The following is a 20779-nucleotide window of genomic DNA, read 5'->3' on the forward strand; positions in this document are numbered from 1 at the left end:
AGAACTTCGGTAAGGTGCTGTACTCTATGTATTATCTATTGCCGTGTAACAAATTCCCCCCAAACTATGCAGGTTAAACACCAAATGTTTCTCATCTCACACAGTATGTGTAGGTCAGGCATCTAGGAGCGCTTAGCTGAATGGTTCTGCCTCAGGGTCTCTCAGAGGCCACAGTCATCCAAGGCTTGACTGAGCTGGAGGGTGTGCTTCCACGATGGCTCATTCACACAGCTGTTGGCAGGAGGTCTCAGTTCCTCATCACATGGGTCTCTCTACAGGGCTAGTTGCGTGTGCTCACGGTATGGCAGCTGGCTTTCCCCAGACTGAGTGATGATCCAAGTCAGAAAACAAGGCAGGGACCACAGTAACTCATAACTAACCTTAGAAATCACATACCGGTACCGTCATTTCTGCAATAACCTTGCTCAATGAGAGAGGGAATTACACAAGGGTGTGAATACCAGGAATCACAGATCACTGGGACCCATTTTAGAAGCTGACTGCTGCCACACACTAGCTTTAAGGGAAGCTGAGAAAGGCTCTGACATTTTTAGCTTCTTTTGTGAGGGATGGGCTCATATGGATAGAATCGTAAGATGGGGATTTTCTCAAATATAGGAAGGGGATTCAGATGCTGCACAGTCAAAAAGAATAATAAATGTCCACTACATGTTTGAATATACAAACAGATCAGTGCAACAAGAGATAATTCAGAAATAGACTTTCAATATAATATACAGCAAAAGCGATGCTTCAATTTAGAGGGGAAAGGGTAGTTTATTTCATAAATGATGCTGGCTGGTTATCCATTTCAAGGAAAATAAAATCGACTCCTATCTTACACCATATAGAAAGTAAATTCAGCTTAGGAGAAAATAAGAGCCTGTGAGTACATGCTAGGCATTGGGGAGACCTTAACTAAGACTGAGCATCCAGAAAATACAACGGAAAGCCTGGGTTTACCAGGCCTTCTCCTCGGTGGGCCCTGAACTCCAGCTTTGTCTTCCTAGCACCATGAAGCTCCTGAGCTTTGCTTAGCTTATCAGCCTTGCACTCTCTTCTAAGAACATTGGTTCTATGTGGCATAAGAATCAGCAAGTGCTTGGAGGGGAAAGGCAACAGAATGTAGGGCTCACTTCTCTAATTTTTCTCTTCTCTCTGGAATCTTGTCTCCTCAAACTCTTGGTTGCCTGGGTAGCTATCTGATGCCTTTAAATAAATTCTCAAGAATCTTATCAAGCTTGTCTACAAACACACACACATTTCTGGAAGGATGCATGAGAAACCTCTAGAGAATGGGAACACTGGAGTGGGGCGAAACTAGAGCTTTCTATGCTAGGAGGGTTAGTCTCCTTCAAATTGTACATTACAGTACTGTTGACCTTTGAACAACATGGGGTTTGGGACACTGATCCCCTGCGCAGTCATAAATCCATCCATAACCTTTGATTCTCCCCAAACTTAACTCCTAATAGCCTAATGTTGACTGGAAGCCTTACCAATAACATAGTCGATCAATAGTTTTGTATATTATATGTGTTGTATACTGTATTCTTGCAATAAAGTAAGCTAGAGAAAATAAAATGTTATTAAGAGAATCATAAGGAAGAGGGAATACATTGACAGTACTGTACGTATTTATTGAAAAAATCTGCCTATAAGTAGACCCATGCAGTTCAAAACTATGTTGACTCTGTCTTATATTAATTTTTGCTCCAAAAGACACAGTAGAGCTGATTGTCTGGCTAGGTCTTATTTTTGGGGAAACACTGTATGTTAGGGACTTAACAGTTTTAGAGCTGGAAGGAATCTTAGAAATCATGTAGTTCCATAGTGCTCCCTCTCAGTTTTAAATTATAAAATTAATATATTTTCATGGTTAAAAAAACCCAAATTGGAATGGAAAAGTATAAGATCAAAGGTAAAAGCTCTAGTTTCGCCCCACTCCAGTGTTCCCATTCTCTAGAGGTTTCTCATGCATCCTTCCAGAAATGTGTGTGTGTTTGTGTGTGTGTGTGTTAAAATTAAAAATGAAATGTTTAATTTTTTTAAAGCTAAATGGAACAATACTCTACACATTAGCTTCTTCCATGTTAATACATCTTGGATGTCTCATTTCCTTTTATCTACTCCCCTGTTTGATAGGCATTTGTCTTGTTTCCAGTTTGTTGCTATGACAGTGCTGCAGGGAATGTTTTAATATGCACAGGTTTTCGCATTTGTGCAAGTTTATCTGGAAGATAAATTTTTAGTTTTGGAATAGTTAGGTCAAAGAGTATGTGCATTCAAAATTTCATGGATATTTAGCATTTCCTCTACAAAAATGGCTATACCAATTTATACTCCCATTTCAAGCCTCCCCAGTCTTCCTTTTCTAAAAAAAAAAAAATCTTATGAAATTTGAGGTCCAGAGAAATTAAATGAGATCCCAGAGTCAGGTAATGGCAGAACAATGTAGAACTCATATTTTAAAAATGTCTTACATTGTTTTACCTACCACATACCTCTTGACTACCTGAAAGAGTTTGAAAGCCTTTTTTTTAAAGAAAAAAATTTTAATGATTTCAAGTCACAGATGTGTGTTGTAAAAAATTTGGAAATTAAAAAAAGGTCAAGGAAGAAATTAAAATAACCCATATGCCTTTATTAGATATAGCACTATTACCATCTTGGTGTCTTTGTTAATATTTAACATAGATATTTTAAAATTAAAATTAGGATCACACAATAACACTGTTTTATAACTGCCTTTTTCACTTGCCAATATGTGCTAACGTTGTTAAAAACAAATATTTTTACAAGATACCTTTTAATGGGTGTACATTATTTCATGTCATGACTATGTCATAATTATCCGATTTATTATTTTGAGACCTTTAATTTGTTACCATTTTTTAAACCATTATAAATATTTCTGCAATGAAAATCCTTAGAAAAAAATCCTTAAAGACAAGTATTATAGAATAAACTCTTAAAATTGAAATGCTTGGTAAAAATACATGACTTGTTTTAAAAGGCTTTTAATGTACACTAGCAAATTGCCCTCTCGGAAAGTTGTACCAATTTACATTCCCACTGATTTACATTTTAAACATAAAAAAGCTTAAAAGAAAAGGTACAGTTTGGGGCTGTCAGAGTAAAATTACTCAAATTAGATGCAGTGATCATTGGGAGTAGAGAGTGTGGCATTTGAATATAGAAATTTCTAAGGCTTAAAATATTGAAATTTCCGTAAAAGGTCAGAGGAACATTTGACCAGTTAATTGATATTCTCAGAACTTTTAGTTATAAAGTGCAGTCATAAATACAGTGATAACATTGAGGCTGCTTTATCGCAAAATATGAAGTCAAACATTTTTGGTAGAGGTAATATTGACACTGAAAACAATAGAAATAGCAAACATTTATTAAGGGCTTAGTGTGTACCTTGTAGATTGTAAAATGTAAATTAAACCATGATAACTTGCTTAAGAAATCTGTGGGAAGGATATTTCTTAATGAGAAGTCCATTTTAGCAGTATTAAAACAAATTTTAATTTAAAAAATTTATGAGGTGCTTATTATACAAAGTCTCTTAATCCCGCCCAATGGGTGTGGTCATTATTTCCAGATTTACAACTGCAGGAAATAGTGTCAGAGTCAGACCATGAGGCTAGGTTTATATTGACTCCAAATTTTTTTGACTTAAATTGTTTTAAACAAAAAAAGTCATGTCCTACTTCCATTTAGGTCTCCTATGTTTTTTGTCTTTGCTTTTCCCCAGTTAACCCCCTCTTTCTGCAAAAACAGCAATTGTGGATGTGATTATTATTATTTTTGACTTAAAATTCTAATTATAAAATACTATAATTATAATTTACAGTCATTTTGTTTAGAAAAATAGATTTGCTATAATCTCACCATTCTAACACAGCTACTTTATCATTTTCTGTCCTGTTTTTTCTTCATATGCATTTGTTCTAATTAAGATAGGTAACATTCACTGAATATTTGTTATAGGCACTGTTCTTAACATTTTGCACCTAATAACTTGTTTAATCTCCTCAACCATTTTATGACATAGGTACTGTTATCCCTAGTTTGCAGATGAGGAAACTGAAGCACAGTGAATTTAAGAAACTTACTGTAAGGACTTGAATCCAGGGGGTTCTTCTGAGCTTGTACCTTTAACGTCTGTACTGATTCCCATATTTAGCCATGTTTTATTAGCACTATTGTTATTGTGGCGTATACTTATTTTTTTCTTTTCCACTTAATCCTTACTTACAAACACTCTCCTCTTGCTATGTAGTTCTTAAATTTTTAAAAAATTAACTTTATTTTGGTGTAATTTACATAAAACACAGTGCACCTGTTTAAAATATTCAGTTGATAAGTTTTGATGAATGCCTACACCTAACCACCACGCTAATTAAGATAGAACTTTCCCATCGCCCTAAAGAGTTCCCTGTGAACTCCCCAGTAATTTCTTCGCCCATCCTTCACCAGGAAATCAGTGATCGGCCTTCTGTCACCATTCTAATATTTCTTTTGACTTCCTCTTCAACGAGTTATTTAGAAATGTAATGTTTAATTTCCAAAGATTGTGAATTTTTCAAGTATCGTTTTATTATCAATTTCGAATTCAATTCCACTGTGGTTAGAGAACATGTATGTGATTTCAGTTCTTTCAGCTTTGTTGACTTTTTGGTTTATAGCCTAGAATGGAGGTTGGCAATTTATTGTTTAAAGGGCCTGATGGGAAATATTTTAGGCTTTGTACCTATTATGGTCCCTGTCAACTTAGCTGTTGTAGTATGAACTTTAGGATATGAATGGGAGTCGCTGTGTTCCAATAAAATGTTCTTTATAAACATAGCCAACAGGTGGGCTTTAGCCTTCAGGCTGTCATTTGCTAACCCCTGGCCTAGAATATGGTCCTTGTTCTATGGGTGCTTGAAAATAACCTGTATTCTGTGGTTGTTGGGTGGAATATTCTAAAATACGGCAATAAGGTCAAGTTGTTTTGGTAGTGTTTCTCAGATCTTGAATATCCTTGATGATTATCTGTCTACTTGAACTATCAATTACTGGGAGAGGAATGTTGAAATCTCTAACTATGTTAAGGGTCTGTCTATGTCTCAGTTTTTGCTTTGCGTATTTTGAAGCTCTGTTGTTGGGTGCATACACTCTTAGGGTGCATTACATCTTCTGGGTGGACTACTTTATCATAATGTAATGTCACTCTCTAGTCTGAGTAATACTCTTCTTCTGAAGTCTGCTTTTTCTGATAATAGTATAGCTCCTCTAGTTTACTTCTCTCAGGGGTTACACTCCTGGACTGCCAGATGTCTAATGTCTGAAAACAGGTGTTTCACATATTTTGTCCAGTTTTCTTATTTTTGAAGTGGGTAAGCAAGTCTAGTCCCTGTTATTCTAGCATGGCTGGAAACAGGGATCCACAACTGTCTTTTTAGTAGATGCACCAGCTGCCTTCAGTGGTTGTACTTTTATCCTCTTAGTTATTCCCTTAGTGAAGACTAGTTTGTTTTCTTTCTTTTGTCATTTTTTCTATCATAAACAATGCAGTGAACATCTTAATGACTGTAGTTTTTCACTATTTTGATTAGTTCCCTGCAGTAATTCTCAGAAAGTAGGATCATTGAGTCAACAATTATAAATAATATATTTTGAAGCACATTGCCATTTAGTTTCCAAATATACTTTCCACTAGTTTTCCAAAATTAATAATTTACAGTTCCATAGCTACATAGGAGATAGAAGTTTCACCAATATTTAGATTAGCTATACTTTAAAAACAATCGATATCATTACTTATTTTTAAATTTCTTTCAATTCTAGAAATGTTGAATATGCTTTTATATGCATTCTGGCATTGTTTTTCTTTTTCTCTATTTGTATATTTCACTTAGTAGTCTACTAGGGTGTCAGTCTTTTTCTTGGAATAAAGATAAATTTATTTGTAGCAAATATTTTTTATAGTTTGTATGCCTTTTAAGTTTTTAAAAAATGTAATTATGTCGCCATCTTTTCTTTTGTGGTTTCTTTTACAGCTTATGACTTTTGGAAGTCCTCTCCAGGTTTAATAAATATTTAATTATGTTTTTTTCATTAAAAATTATATTAAAATTTTTCATGCAACAAATATTTACCTAACACCTACTGTGAGCCAGTCATTATACTAGGTGTTGGGGACATGATAGTAACTGAGATAGAAATGACGTCTGATGACATGGGAATAAGAGAAAGTGGGTATTTTCGAGGGCTGTTAATCTAATTCTAGCCTTCTATGTAGGTGGCTGGTGAGAAATATATGAATTAAGCACCCATGATGCCCATTCTGTCATTTTTCAGAATTATTTTTGGTACAATAGTGTAGGATAATGGAAATTAATTTTTTCAAATCACCACCTGTTTTTTACAACAGTGTTTATTGGGTAGGTGTTTCCCATCCATAAAGATATAGTGTCTCGTGACTTAGAGTCTTATCTCTATAATAATGAAGGCAGTATAATGTATGTGTTCTGGAGTCAGGCTGACCTGTGTTTTAGATCCTGGCTCATTAGCCAAGTAACTTCTGACATGTTGCTTATCCTGTATGAACTTTTGTTTCTTCATCTGTAAAGTCGGGTGGTAATATTATCTATCATAGGATTATTGTGACAATTAAATGCAAAAGTATTAACACTTTTTAAAAAGGCACTGCATTATTATATAGTTGTCAGATGATCTTGATGAAAAATTGCCCTATGCATTATTACATGATATGTTTCTCCATAGGTGAAAGCACCAAACATAACCCCAAAAGCAACCTTTGGTGTGGAAATAGTTTGCATCAAGAAAAATCTCATTCAACTAGTTGTTTTCATTTAATTTTTTGTTTCTGAGCTAGATGCAAGCATATCTACATTATTGTTAGAGGGTGTGTGTTTTTCCATTAGCTGAATTTAAGATTAAAAAGAAGAAGAAGAAGGAGAAAAAGCACAAAACTCCGCAAGGTTCTTAGATCCAGACTTCGTTGCCTCTCAGTTGCCAGGTGCATTCCTGGTCTTGGGCCTTATCATACTTTGTTTCTTTGTCCTGATGTCAACTTCATACCTATTTTCATTCTTGCTTTGGGTCACAGTCACAGGTCGTGGCTTGTTCTGCTCCTAGATACCTAAGGCTACTTTTCTGGGTTTGTCTTCCTTTTCACACTCTCAGCAAGACCCCTTGCATAATTTTCAAATCCGTAGGGGGCAGAAGTAGCAGCTGGCTAAGGATCAGGGGAAGGCAGAATGGGAGGCTGGGGAAAAGAGGGAGAGCTCTGTCCAGTGTCCACTCCCCTCATGGCTCTCAGCTCTTCCAAAGCAGTTTTGGGAGAACAGGGGAGACATGAACTTGCTGTCTTCCTAAAATGAATGTGTTTTTTCTTCCTTTTTCAGTGCTAACTTAATTGAGATTGTTTTCAACTCTGATCTGTCCGCTGGTTGGCATTTCAAACCTTCAATCGTCGGTAAGAAGGAAGCAATTCTGGGGAATGATTTCAATCTCTTTGTAGCAAACATAATTAGGGGGAAGTCTTAGAAGCAGTGGAGATTGGTGGCTGTGCCAAGGTGAAAATTGTTGTGTTTTAAGTGTGATGTCATCCTTGAGCAAAGTGAAATAAACCAGCAGGCAAATGAGAACGCAGACTGGTATGCCAAATTCATTTTAAAGCCCCAGACACCCATTCAACCTTACATCTGCTCAACTCTGAATGATTTTCAAGAACAGAGAGACTTTGGCCAACGCCATCTTCCCTCAGCTTAATGAACTCTGTAGTTCCCGGGGCACGTGTGTCAAAACTGTAGACCTGAGGTGGTTGTCATTGAAGGCCCAAGCACCTTTACCATCCAACCTGTTTAGACATCATTTTGTCTCCACTCCCAACATCTGGAGCTCTGGCTTGACTATGTGAACAGCTGTTTTTCCTTCTTCCTCTGCATGCTGGGTGAGACATATGGGGACTTTCACCCTGACTATTCACCTTTCGTGTTCGCAAAAGCCACTGACTTGTCAAGTTTATCCACAGTAAAACAGAATCTCTATGTTGCTGCAAAACCCGGTTATCCTTGCGTCCTGGAGAATCCCATCGGCAGCCTGATGGAGTTTGAGATCATCCAGGCAGTATTTCTAAATGAGTATCAATTTCGGTATTTTAACTTTAGGACCAGAAATATGCTGCTGAAGGCTTTAGACAAGGAGAATAGGCTGTCCTCAGGTTCTCTGATGAGTGATGACAAAAAATGAAGGATTGGAAAGCTTAAAGTCAAGATTATTATCAAAGGGCTCCCTGTCAGATTTTATCGAGATCCCCACGAGTTGGGTGAGCTTGTTTTCAAGGACCGGTTGGTTGATATAGAAAAACTTGACCCAGCCACTTTCATGACTGAAAATATAGGATAGTAAATATGGAGATAGCTAAATCTATTATCAGCATAAGGTTAATAATGTATTTTGTATGTCCTTGTGAAAGGAATTTTAAAATGATTGAAAATATTCCTTAAGCATTTAAAATCGTTACCATATTCCTGTAACATGAATTTCTTCATTTGAAGATTTTTTGAAACTGAAATTAAGAGCAAATAATGGATCATGGAAAACTATTTAGGAAGTTAAGGTGCTCACAGAAGACCTGAAATATCGGCAGTTGTAGATCTTTTCTGTAGAGCTAGAGCAGAGGTTCTCAACCAGGGCCGATTTTGCCCCCAGAGGGACATTTGTCCATGTCTGAAGACATTTACTGTGTCGTGGTTGGCGTGCTAGTGGCACCCAGTGGGTGGAGCTCAGGGATACTGTTAAACACCCTACGGTGCACAGGACAGCTTCCCGTAATAAAGCATTATCCATTCCTAAAGTCACGATGGCCGAGGTTGAGAAACTGATATGAAGGCATCAGAACTGACTTTTACTGTCTCGTGCAGGGGTGTCCAAACTTTTTTCAACGTTTTTCACCACGGGCCATATGCGGTAAAATACACAAACAGCCGGGCCACTCACTCGAGGTGAAGCACGTATTGCCTCACCTGGTTTATTTAAATAAACTAAATCTATTTTTGGAATTTGCTGCAGGTCAATTAACAACGGATTGCGGGCTGCAGTTGGCCCGCGGGCCGCAGTTTTGACACGCCTGGTCTAGTGCTTTGTGTATGTTACAACATTTAATCTACAACGTTTAGCCATGCAAGGTCTTAGGTCCTATAATTCCTGTTTTACAGATGAACAAATGAAAGCTGCTGTATGACACTTAACTCACTTGATGTCATCATCAGCGTGGGACCATTTCAAGATCTGAACCCAGGTCCTTCTGACTCCAAAATCCCTGCTCGTTCTCCTTCACCCTGACTACTCAGAAGGTAATCATCCATGGACCAATAGCCTCAGCATCACCTGGGAGCTTGTTGTAAATGCAGGATCTTGGGCCCCATTGCCGGTCTGCTGAATTAGAATTTGCATTTTAATAGGATGACCAAAGGAATTGCATGCACATTAAAGCTTGAGAAGCACTGCCTAACATCCTATTGCCTCTAAATGAAACTGTTTCCTTTATTTTTGAAAATAGTGTCATATGGACATGTACCAGATTTAAAATAGAAGAGCAATATCAAAATACGACAGACTTTATGTAGACAGACTTCAGGAGGGATCTGTGATACCCTTAAAATTATATGAAGACCAGAACGTTTGTATGCATATGTGTGTTTTGGCAGTAGGAAGATGGCCTGTGTCTTTGATCAGGTTGTGAAAAGGTTCAGTGATCCCCCAAAAAGTTATAAATAACTGTTGTAAGGGCCCAAATAATGTGGGAATACAAAATGACAGCAGGTGGGATATTCTCAAAGGCTTCCAGGGACCCGGTAGGCAATATTCCTTGTCATATGACAGGGAGCAGATGGACCTGTAGTGAATGGGAAGAGTTGACCCACCTAAAGTCATTCAAATGCAGTGTTGGGTGGGAGGCGTGGGGTAAGGGCAGGTGAAATCCCACCTGTGCTGGTCAAACAAAACTCTGCCAACAAGTCAAATGATTTTGGAGCCCTGGAAAAGAACACTGTATCAAGCATAAATCTTTTGGTTTTAAGTGACTCAAACTGGCTTCAATAAAAAGGGAATTTATTAGCTTATATAACTCTAAAGCCCGACATTGGGTCTGGTTCAGCTCAGGCTTCATCCAGCGGCTCAAATGATATTACCAGGCCCTGGTTTCTCATTCTTTCTCAGCGTGGCTCTGCTCTCCTGATGGTGCCTTAACTCCCTGGCTCCTCCGTCACGAAAGGAAGATGCTCCAGGTTCAAGTCCAGCAGAAATGGCTAGAGTCCTAGCACTGAGTCCATTTCTGATTAGCCTGACCTGGACCATATTCTTGTATCTGACTCAGTCACTGATGCCAAGAGAATATGATGTTCTGATTGGCTAATCCTGGGTCACATGCCACTGTTAGAGCAGGAAGTGGAGTCAGACTCACTGGAATAACATGAATTGAGAGTTGGGACAGGGTGGGATGTCAAATAACAATCTGGGGCTGTTACTGAAAGTAGGGTTGGGTGAAGACCTGTGGGCAGCCAAAAAGTATCATGAATATTTACAACAGGCTTGGAGTTTTGTAATAGAATGTCTAAGGACAGATATGTTCTCAGATGCCAGATTTTTCAGTTCCTAGCTGTGTGACCTTGAACAAATAATTTCATAACAGTAAGCCTTTGTTCTTCTATATAATGTGTTAACATTAACCACCTTGAGAGTAATATTGTGTGTAAAGGACCTGAAAACAGTGCCTGACACATATCAGGCACAAGGTAAATAGCTAATGAGAATGAAGAGTAACGAATGAGTTATTGTATATATATTTGGCTAAAGCCTGAAATATGGTTAATATGGTTAATATGGTTAATCAACTATCTCAATTTGAACTGTATCCATTGATTAATATTTACTAAGGTGTTCCAGTATTAAGCCTTTCTGTATATTTGGATTAGGGACAGATCATTTTTCCATAGTAGTCTCCCTAGTCTTTGATTTTGGTTATTATTGAAAGATTAGCTTATTTTAGACTTTAAATTTGAATGTATAATAGGTGGAATAAATGTCTGAATTAGAAAGTACAGAATGGATAGATTCTTTAGAAAGAAGTGCTAAATTATTTTTCTTTTGGATCTTTGATACTCTTTAATCACCCAGGTCATTTCAACATCTCACAGCTTGGGTAGCAATAAGCCATTTGGGCAGCTGGTCGTTATTATAAGGCAATGTCGAGGTATCAGTTCATACCCTTGACCCTTTGAAGCACTTCTGAATCCTTGGAGATACTGATATTAGTTGGTGATGTTCGTTTAGCTCAGGAGAGACCCATTGAACTGTGGGGTAATCCCAAATTCTGTCTAAGATTTTGAAATTGGAAGTTCACCTTGACCAGATTGTAGTTCCCCCGGGTCGTTCTGGGCCTCCTATGAACCACAGGGCAGCCCAGTTAACTGTGGAGGTACAAGGTGAGTATCTCAGAAGTCTCAGGCTAATCTACCTGGTGTCCTGTTTCCTGCCTAAAAAGCCCCCCGCCCCCTTGCCTATCCCCTACTTGCCCACCCCCAGGGAATATAGGTGTCTCCAGAGACAGGAGGGTACTTTGGCAGCCCAGAACACACTGACTTTAGGCAATGAGTTTAGAATCACTGTATGTTTAGAATCATCTCAGCGATGATCCAGTTGTCTGGACCTGCACCTTATTTTACCAGAGAGATTAAGGGACTTGCCCAACGGTGAAGTTGTAACTGCACCCATGGTTGTCATTGGATTAGGGCATCTTACCCTAAAAATTAGGATTAGGGCGTCTTCCCTAACCCCTGCCATAGACGGACAGGCACACATACCCCACACCACTGAATTAGGTATCTTCAACCTTAGCTAACAATCTGAAACGATGAGGTAACATATGTAGCAAATCTAATTTTATTTTTTTGCTTTTGTCATTCTGAGGTCATGCAATACCTTGGAATCCTAAGTAGGATTTCAAGTACACAGAGCATTAGGAAGATTAAGTAGTTTGCTTTCATTAGAACATGGAATGGGCTGTGCAATGTGGTGCCAACATAGAAAGAAGGTGACGTAGATACAGAAGGGCAGATCCCTTCCGGGGCGTTTATTAGCAATAATCGCACCTCGGATAAACCTCATTGGCTACGTACGATACTGCCACTGCGCAAAGCTCCTGGGCGTTTATAATAATCACATGTAATTGAAAATGTGAAACTTGAAAACTAAGATACTAAAAGTTATCTTTTTGACTATAAAGACTACAAGCACGTTTTTATCATGCAGTTTACTGAGAAGTGCCAGGAGGTGTTTGTTATTTCCAAGGAGTCAAACAGAACCTTTGAAATCTTGGAGAGGTTTGTCTCAAAGGATGCGGAATTTGATTTTAATGGTGCCCCAGCAGTTTCCAGTTTAGACTCTGTGCTCAAGTAAGATGTCAAGAAATCTCAAACCTTTCAATTGGGCTCAAGGAAAAAAACCTGACTTTAGTAAAAGTGATTCCTCAAATTTGGAGTATGTTCCCTCATTTCCCTCACTCTATGCCCGTCCCTTCCTGCAACACAGGCTCCCTGAAAGCCACACCTGGCTTAGACTTTCCTGATCAGATAGCGCTCTGCATCTGCAAAGGTTTCCTGGCTATTTCACAGACTTTCTTCAGTCTCCTCAAGAAGATTGGAAACTCCTGGGGGGCAGAGTGTTTGCCTTGTTTCTCTCCCATAGATCAAATTTGGTCTAAGTAATTCCTGACAATGATAGAATGACTTTGAGGAGAAGAAATTAGATGAGGAAATAGGAATAATGGCTCTGTACAGTATTATGTATTTTACAAAGAGCTTCCTCATACATCGTCAGCTTATTCTTAATTACATTAAGATATTCAGCCTGTACTAACTAAACGTCTACTCTGGGCCATGTCACTATTTGTGTTTGTGTCTAAGGAATGGAGTTACCTTACCCAAAGCGTGTACTCCTTCATGTTTTATCCAGGGTCCTCTACATTAAAAGCCCCAAATCTTTTCCAACCCTGGGCAATGACATAGTCCGTTCACCACCCACAGGCATGAAGAGGCTGAGGGGTGAAGTATGAATGGGGCTTGTCTGCGTGTCCATCCCAGTCTCATCCCTAGAAAGAGGGGGCTTCTTCAGATAGGTTTATTTCTTCCATCCTCATCCTTCAGTTATTACCACAGATCTTATTTATTCTGGGAGAGTTTTATGGTTTGAAATAAGGCCACAGTGGTTGGATGGCTCAGGGCTGTCCTCCACCATCTCTGCCCCATCTCAGCACCCGTCATTTTAGCCCATGGAGGTGCAATTACCAAAATTCTTGTGATGCTCGGAACCCCTGCCAAGAGAAAGATGAGTTGTTTGGTTAACACAACATGGTGCTCAGTCAAGATATTAAAGACTATTAGATAAGGACTATGAAACGTATAGGTCATGTGTTAAAAATCTCAGGTTTGAATAGGCAAAGCCGTAGAGACAGAAAGTAGGTTAGTGGCTGCCAGGGGCCGAGGGTGGAGGGAAAATAGAGAAGGACCCCTAATGGGTGTGGAGTTTCTTTTTGAGGTGCTGAAAATGTTCTTGAATTAGATGGTGGTGCTATTTGAACAGCCCTGTGGATATACTGAAAACCACTGAATTGTGCACTCTAAAATGGTGATGTTGGGGGGTGTATGAATTATAGCTCACTCAGTTTATAATTTAGGTATTTTGGAGTGGATGAGATGTAATAAAATCTATTGCAATTAAACAACTCCAATTGTGCCCAATAAAAATACAACAATGAAATGAGTCCTTTGAGCTGAGCTGTGTGGAAACATTCAGGGTATTGTTTGCTTTGCTGGTGGGAGACAATGCTGTCCCCTCTGAGTTCCTGAACTGTGTGCGCAGGTGACAGAAAAGGGCCTTCTGAAGTTTCAAAGCACTGTCTTAATAACCAACCATCTAGAGCAACAGTATTCTTTTCTTCCTCTCATTTTGAAAGGAACCACAGAATGCTTTGCAATGTTTCCATTTTCTGTTCGTTCTTGAAATCATTAAGACCCTAGTCTAATGATGTAGCCTAATTACGAGTATACGAGATCTGACAATTAAGTTCGCGAACTCATCCTAGAAAAAGTGCTGCACACCTCATTGCTGAATATCACTATGGTCACTTTCGAAGTACTCCCCTTGGGAAGCTATGCACCGATGTCAGTGTCTAGTGCACCCTTCAAAGCAACTTTGGAACTCTTTTTCTGGAATGGCCATCAGAGCTGTCTTTGTATTACCCTTGATGTCCTGAATGTCATCAAAATGTCTTCCTTTCAATATTTCCTTTATCTTCAGGTAAAGAAAGAGGTCATTGGGGACCAGATCAGGTGAGTAGGGAGGGTGTTCCAATACAGTTATTTGTTTACTGGCTAAAAACTCCCTCACAGACAGTGCCGTATGAGCTGGTGCATTGCCGTGATGCAAGAGCCATGAATTGTTGGCGAAAAGTTCAGGTCGTCTAACTTTTTCACGCAGCCTTTTCAGCACTTCCACAGAGTAAACTGGGTTAACTGTTTGTCCAGTTGGTACACATTCATAATGAATAATCCCTCTGATATGAAAAAAGGGTAGCAACATCGTTTTGACCCTTGATTTGGACTGACGGAACTTTTCTGGTCGTACAGAATTGGCTGACTTCCATTGTGTACTTTGATGCTTTGTTTCAGAACCGTATTAGTACACCCATGTTGCATCACCAGTGATAACATGGCCCAAAACACTGTCTTGCCTCTCCAAAAGGTCTTGGCAAACTTCGATTCTCCTTTGCTTTTGTTTATCGGTGAACTCCTTTGGGACCATTTTTGCACACACCTTTCTCATGCCAAGATTTTCAGTTAAGATTTCCTTAACTGTTTCTCTATCGATGTTTACTTGGTCTGCTACGCTTCTCAGTCAGCTGACGATTTTGACATACAATTCGATGAATTTTTGCAATGTTTTTGTCAGTTCTCCTTGTTACTGGCTGCCCTGACCTCTCTTTATCAGTGATGTGTTCTCTCCCCTTAGAAAAATGTTTAATCCATTTGTACACTGCTATTTTCTTCATGGCATTATCCCCATAAACTTGGACTAACATGTCCCTAATTTCACATCCACTTTTGCCAAGTTTAACAAGAAATTTAATGTTTGTTCATTGCTCTAATTCAAGCTCAGACATTCTCGTGATGGCACACAACAATACACAACAATAATGAACACCAGTCAGCAAGACATTACCACAGGTCGACAGGAACACAGCTGTGAGACACTGATGTACCAAGGTTATGAAACCTTACTGAGCTGTTTGTACAGTGCTGCCAGTGTAAGCACATGGTGGCAAGTTCGTGAACTTAATTGTCAGACCTTCATATATTCTAAGGTCTACTGTGAAAATCCATAGAAAAAAGACTAAAGGGATACAGGATGAAAAAAAAAGAGAGACAAAAATCCCTTCCTCCATGGAGCTTACATTATAGAGACTGGCAATAAACATAATAAATATGTAAAATATAGTAAGTCAGGTGCCTTTAAGGACTATGGAGAAAGATGAAACCTTGAAAGGGAGCAGGCCATCTGGTAGGAGAAAAGGAAGCATTTGGGTAACTACTGGAAGTAGATGAGGGAGCAAGCTATGCAAATAGGGGTCAGAAGGATATCCCAGACAGAGGGAGCAGCAAATGCAGAGGTCCTGAGGCTGGAGGAATGGCAGGGCGGCCAGGCTGCGGGAACGAAGTCAGAGCTGTAGGGCGGGCGATGGTGAGACTGCAGAAGTAGTGGATGGGGAAGGCTGTGAGCTTTGTCTGGTCTCACAGGTCACTGTAAGGGCTTGGGCTTTCACTGTTCTGAGCAGAGCAATGACCTATATGACGTATTTGACAGGCTCACTCTGGCTACTTGGCTGAGCATAAACTGAAAGGGGGCAAGGTGCCAATAGAACAGAAAATCAAATTCTGCCGATCATATTTGATGGTGAAATAATTAAAGCAATAAGGGGTTGATTTCTGTTCGTATTAATGGAGGCGGAATTCTTGTGGAGTAACTACTATTTACGATCTTACTTCAGGTTTTCTATTTTAATGGGTTTTCAGACCGATCCACTTGCTTTGCTGAACCTGAGTGTCAGGTTTATTGACTTTATTTCATTTACTCATTCAGCAATTTATGATCAGTCACTAACTATCCAATAGTGAACAAAATAAGTCTGGTAATTGCCCGCATGGAACTTACATCAATGAAAAATCACTAGACATGTATTTATTAAATCATAGTGCTTAAGGAGCAGGTCTAGACTCTATATGCAGTGGTTCCCACGGTCCTGTGTTCTTCTGCATCTCCAGAAGCTTTGCACTTAAAAAAAGGGCGGGGCTGGTGGGTGGGAGGCAACAGGCCAAGTCATACTGTGCTCATGCCAGTTCAAAGAAATTGTGTTTCTGCTGCACTGCCGCTACCAGCCAAAACACCCTGGCAGAGGAGCAGGCTATTCCTCAGTGAGTCATTAACAATTATGGCCATTTCATTGAGATTCTAATGTCATGGTCATCGGGATTGATGGGAGTCCTTGGCATATGAATGTCTCAATTTTTTATTCTCTCCTACGATGATGTGATATGGAGGACCAGTCTGGTGGTGGTGGCTGTGACCTTGGGAAGGGATGAGCAGGGTGGATACAAGGGAACAGCCTCCCTCCCCGGGCTTTTAGACTGCCCCAGGTTGATATTGGACCACCCTACTGTCTGTGTGGCTAACCTTCTGAGGTTACCATCTCTCTGGTCTCCTAATTTTACATAGAACAAAGCTAAAGCCCACAGGGTGAATGACTTACTTGGAGCCAATCGAGGCCAAAGTTGACAGACTAGAATTTCATATCTTTCAGCGACCAACATATTTGGGAAAATTTTCCCTCCCTCCTTCCCTCCATTCCTTAATAAATATTCTTGACTATACTTTACCCCTTTATTTTTCAGAATGAATTCTCTTCCAGCTTCCAAGTCTATTTTGCTCTTGGGAAGTCCACTCTGATTGCCGACTGGGTGAATCACTTCAGAAGAAACAAATAGCTGAGCATGTTGGTCATTCATTTTGTGGGCAGCACCTGTGAAAGCATGACATCATGTCCGTGATACAGTCCTTCATCACTGAATTACAGTATAAAAACTATGGTAATGGAATCAAACGTTTCAATTCATTCAGAAAATTTTTGTTAGAAATTAGTTATTCTGTCTTCTGCTCATGTGGCTATTTTTCTCTTGTTCCAATCTAAACCCTGTATGTCTCACCTACATATCTACCCACCTCTTCCACTCACAGAATTGAATTTCCTCCCTCGCACCTTCTTTCCCACCCTCTCTTCCTCTGCTCTTTCCCTCCTCCTCTCCTATCTTTCTTCTGTCACCAAATGTTAATTTCGTACCTGTATGTGCCAGGGCAGTATTCTAGGCAGTGGGGATACAATAATGGACAAAATGGACAAAAGTCCTTAACCTCACCAAGTTTTTGTGTTATTGGAGAGTCGGGGAGGACCACCCTCAGGTCCTAAAGAGTTAACTAACCAAATAAAAGACGCAATGTTTGATGATAAGTTCTATGAAGAAGAATAAGCAGAAAAAGAAGGTAGGCAGTGTGTGTATGTGTGTAAGAACTGTAGGATTTAAAAACTGTAGCCTGGGAAAGCTGCCCTGAGAAAGGAACATTTGTATAAATCCGTGAAGGAGGGAGCCAGGCCGATGTCCGAGGGGTAGCATTCCAGTCGAAGGAAATAAGTCCAAGGCCTCTCCGGCAGCCTGTGCCTCTCAACTCTTGCTCCTCCTACTCAATTCAACAACTACGTACTGAGCACATTCATTTACTCATTCATTCATTACAGTATGTCTATAGGTTGCCTGTTCCGTGCCGGGCACTGTCCTAGGGGTACAGGAGTGAGTCAGGCAAATAAGGTCATGGCTCCCATAGATATGATGTTCCAGGTGAGAAAGGTAGGTAAATAAACAAGAAACACGTGGAACAGTAATAAATGTCATGCGGAGCGCTGTGATAAGGTGACAGGGTGGCTCTTTAGGTTGAGTGGTCAGGGACTCTGTATTAGTTAGAGTAACTCTAGCTGCCGTAACAAAGAAATCCCATTAAATGCAGTTTACTTCTCACTCATGGAACAGCCCAGTATGAATACAGGGTTCTTAGTTAGGTAACAAGTGGCTTTCCTCCCTGTGGTGATTTGGGGATACAGGCTCCTTTCATCTTGAGGTTGTGTCTTCCCCTGTGGCCTCAGAATTCTTTGCTTTTGGCAAGAGAAGAGGAAAAAGGGTGGAACAGGCACACGTGTTCTTTTAAAGTTGGGGCCTGACAGTGATACACAGCCCTTCCACTCTCTTCTTTTGGCAAGAACTTGGCCACCGTGAGCCCGCATGGTCACACTGGGAATCAGGTGGGGATAGAAAGCCAACCCCTGCTCTGGAAGGGGGAGCATGAACTTGCAGGACAGGTGGCTGTCTCCACAAGATGCTCCCAGGAGGAGCCAGACATGGGGAGGTCAGAAGAAAACAGTCCAGGCCGAGGGAACTGCTGAGGTAATACAGGTTGTAAGCCAGGAACAAAGTTGAGTGAGGATGGAAGGGAAAGAAGACCAGTGGGCTGCAAGGGGAGTCGTACGAGACGGAGCAGAAGGTGAAGGCCGGGCCACTTCGTATCTGGGCTCCATAGGACAGAATGTTAGCTTGGGCTTCTGTTGAGTGCTACTAACCTGAAAATAAGAGGACCAAATGAAAGGCAACGACATTTATTGGAGATCAAAAAGAATAGCTATTTGGGAAGCACTGATTCAGGCTAAAGCCCAAATAGTATTCTGATTAGGAGGCAAAGGCAAGGGGTATTTATGAGAAAGGGAACGGGAACAATTGCATTAGTACAAGGAAGGCATTTTTATTACCGTGTTTCCCTGAAAATAAGACCTAGCCAGACAATCAGCTCTAATGTGTCTTTTGGAGCAAAAATTAATATAAGACCTGGTATTATGTTATATTATATATTGTGTTATATAAGACCTGGTCTCATATTATAGTAAAATAAGCCTGGGTCTTGTATTAATTTTTGCTCCAAAAGACGCATTAGAGCTGATTGTCCGGCTAGGTCTTATTTTCAGGGAAACAGGGTAGATGGTAATAAGCTAACACAGTGACACTGATTCTAAACAATGTTTCTAATTTTCAGTCAGGTAGTCATCAGTCTGATAGTCATAATATCTGCTTTCTTGTTATCCTTGCAAACAGTTCTTTGGGACACAATGTTGCTTCAGGCCCAGTCCAATGGTATTATGCCCTGTTTTAATATTCCAAGGGTTTGAGGCATTAGACGGGCAAGGCAGTTGCTCTGGGATGGCGGCTCCGACTCCCATCTTGCCGTGGCTCCGTTTATTTATTTATTTTTTTACAGCGCATTGGGAGGCCAGTAGAGGGACATGGTTTCATTGATACTTTTGAACGCTCAAAATCAGCCTGCAGTGTGGAAAGACGATGCAGGGGAGCGGGCAGGGGGCAGGGCACCTGTTAGAGGCCATTGCGATGTCCCAAGCATGGGATGTAGGTGATGGGAAGGGGGCCGTGGCGGTGGAGGTGTGGGCTTTGGACGGATGGAGAACTTGCTGAGGAATGGAATGGGGGGGGTTGAAGGATGGGGGGCACTGAGGATGACTCCTAGTTTGGGGCTTTAGGAAGCCAGAAGGACGGTGAGGGCTGTTCACTGAGATGGGGCTGGGGGCGGGGCCAGCAGGTTTTGCGGGGAATTAAGAGTTCTGTTTTGGACGTGAGATATTTACGACACAAAGTATGTATAGGGGGTGATGGTAACTGTGTGAGATCTACCCCTATTCTAGCTGGGGAGCCCAACTGCTACTTAGCTGTGTGACCTTGAACGTGTTATTTTAACTCTGGCTCCATTTTCCCATTTATGAAATGTGGATAATAAAAAGAAAAGTGTCTTACAGGTAGCTGAGAGGATAACTTAAGATAAAGGATGGAAAACAAAGACACTTAGCACAATGGTTGGCATACAGTAAGCACTGATAAATTAGCTATTATTGTTAGGTGCTTGCTGTGTATGTGCACGTTTGTATGTGTCTGACTCTGCCTGCTTTTGGGAATTCATCTGTTCTCACCTGGGGCTTGAACCCATGTGTGCCCCTGGGTACTGAGCGAGTTTGTGGGGCCCAGGGTGAGTTTTGATGGATGTGGATTATCTCTGTATAAGGGGACAGATATTTGAGGTTCTTTCTGCGTGTGTGGTGAGTGTGTGCAAGTAAGTAGGGCGAACACGTGGGCATGAGTTCTCTCTGGGAGCATTTTTCTATGCGTGTGAAGTGGATAAAATCAGAGTCACTAGCAGCAGGTGTGACTGACTTTCCACCAAGGCGACTAATGCTCCTCACGCACATCCCAGAAGTGTTCAGTCTGGAAAGACTGATGATGTCAACTCAATCATACATGCCCAATTATGACTTTATTCCCAAAGAGAATTGTTATTTTAATGATGTGTTTTTAGGTGCTGAAAGCTCCTAATAAAAACAGCTGCTATCTTTCAAACAAACAGATCTGTAGGCTGACAAAGTAGAATAAATTCAGGAACAGCCGAGGAATACTTGGCAGCCGGGGGACACCTTCTATCCCAGAAAGAACATACTTCCTTCTTCACAGCAGCAGGAGGCCGAGGGGAAGGGCTGTGGTTCTGG

At 40.4% G+C, this 20779-nt stretch overlaps 1 long non-coding RNA gene across 1 annotated transcript in view; it reads left to right on the top strand.

Annotated features, from left to right (window-relative positions):
* LOC117028696 (uncharacterized) overlaps positions 1-20779 on the top strand; it is a 38900-nt gene that overhangs the window by 3481 nt on the left and 14640 nt on the right. Inside the window, exons 2-3 of the long non-coding RNA XR_004424154.1 lie at positions 9240-9377; positions 17028-17222. This is a non-coding gene — a long non-coding RNA (uncharacterized LOC117028696). The remainder of the gene's footprint in view (positions 1-9239; positions 9378-17027; positions 17223-20779) is intronic.

The sequence above is a fragment of the Rhinolophus ferrumequinum genome, chromosome 10, assembly GCF_004115265.2.
Source record: "Rhinolophus ferrumequinum isolate MPI-CBG mRhiFer1 chromosome 10, mRhiFer1_v1.p, whole genome shotgun sequence".
NCBI classification, from domain to species: domain Eukaryota; kingdom Metazoa; phylum Chordata; class Mammalia; order Chiroptera; family Rhinolophidae; genus Rhinolophus; species Rhinolophus ferrumequinum.